This window comes from Sinocyclocheilus grahami, unplaced genomic scaffold, assembly GCF_001515645.1.
Source record: "Sinocyclocheilus grahami isolate Dianchi unplaced genomic scaffold, SAMN03320097.WGS_v1.1 scaffold122.1, whole genome shotgun sequence".
Classification (NCBI taxonomy): domain Eukaryota; kingdom Metazoa; phylum Chordata; class Actinopteri; order Cypriniformes; family Cyprinidae; genus Sinocyclocheilus; species Sinocyclocheilus grahami.
In genome coordinates this window covers 1,800,911-1,802,735 of record NW_015505301.1, presented here as the reverse complement: position 1 = coordinate 1,802,735, position 1,825 = coordinate 1,800,911, and the positions used below count along the sequence as shown (strand labels likewise).

Here is a 1,825-nt window from a genome sequence, read left to right as displayed (position 1 = left end):
GGGGGTCTGAATACTTTCCGTACCCACTGTATATATATATATATATATATATATATATATATTTATGTGTGTGTATATATATATGTATATGTATATATTATGTGTTTTAAATGAAGAAAATATTTTGACACCTCTTGTACACATCAAACATGTGAAGTGAATAGTTTGCAGATGCTACTTGGTTTGATATTTTGCATTTAATTTAAAAGCATTTTAGACTATTTTAAGTGTAAATTAAACAAAATTATTTTTGGGAGCACTATGTACATCCTTCATAGTATAAGTTATGACTGATCTAAGATCACGTGATATTTGATGCACAACACTTATCAAAGTCTGTTCTCTAAGATGGATACAACAGGGTGCCTGAGACAATTAGCTGGCGTTATATGATCCGGCCAAATACTGATTAATCAGGGAGGGGAATGCACACACGTCTGTGTGTGTGTGTGTGTGTGTGTGTGTGTGTGTGTGTGTGCTGTCCACGCCTCTCGTGAGTGGACTGGGGTGCTGGGGGGTTTGGGTTCAGATGGAATAGGCTGTCAGCTGTGAGAAATATGTCATGGTTGTTGCGTCCCATGCAGCACATCTGGTGCTTATTGGCAGGCTGCTGGAGAGAGCATCAGCCCCGACAACCAGGTGAATCTGCCAATTCTCAACCCGCTTCTGTCACTGCGAGGGTCTCCTGCACCCCTCCTCACAACACTCTCACTGTTCTTGTTCTCTTTCGCTCTGCATCCCTCTAGAGCCAAGACTCTCAGTCGTAGTCATTTTATTTGGTCCTGCTGAAAGGGCTTCAGGGATTGTGACAGACATGTTCTATAAGACTTCCACGTCCGGTCGAGGAGAGCAGCATCTGCCTGTAACATCAGACTGCCAACTCACATACTGTACAGGATACACTTCCTTTTTAGAAATGATACATTTAAGGCCTGTGTGCACTTAACGGAGTCGTGCAAAACTCTGTTAACTGCATGCAAAAAAAGAATTTAAGGCTTCATTTACCATTCATGTTGGAATTTGGATTTACTTGGCCATCCCATACAGGATGTTGAATGGAAATGACAGGAAGCAAAATGCACTAAACTGTAATTCAAATGCTGTCTCACAAGAGAGGAATTTCGTTAAGTCTAACCATTGGGACAAACCATTAAAAATTACATTAATAATATTGACTAATTATTCTGACTTATATTCACTGTACTCTTTTAGCCTATTAGACATTTCCAGTGTTATTATTAACCAAAACAAAAACTATTAAACTTTTTCGTTATTTGAAATAAAGCTGAAATAAAATAAAATATAAATATTAGAGGAATACATTGCATTAAAAAAATGCAAAAAGCGCTAAAATTGCTAAAACTAAAATAAATATAAATAAAAGCTAAATAATATTTAAAGTATAAAAGTATTTAAAAAAAATAGATAAATAAAAATGACAAAAGAACAAAACATTTGCTAAAACTAAATGAAAACAGAAAAATTTAAATATAAGCTAATTAAAAATATTATACATATTCTAATAGTATATAAATCATATTAAAATAATACAACATTTCTCTTCGATAAATTTGGCAAGTTCAGTTGTGTCAAAACCATCAGTAGAGCCACTAAAATGAAAGCAGATTTAAATTTTGCATATAACCTTATAAAAATAAATATTGACATCAGATTTGAGTCTTATTACATAAAATGTTTTGGAAGTTATAGAGTTCTGGAAATGAAAAGTTACTCAGCCGTGGTCAGTAAAAATAAGTTTTTTTAATCATTATCTATCTATCTATCTATCTATCTATCTATCTATCTATCTATCTATCTATCTATC

The 1,825-nt window shown here is 33.8% G+C and overlaps 1 pseudogene; it reads left to right on the top strand.

Annotated features, from left to right (window-relative positions):
• Positions 1-1,825, top strand: part of LOC107589935 (double-stranded RNA-binding protein Staufen homolog 2-like) — a 138,273-nt pseudogene that overhangs the window by 128,385 nt on the left and 8,063 nt on the right.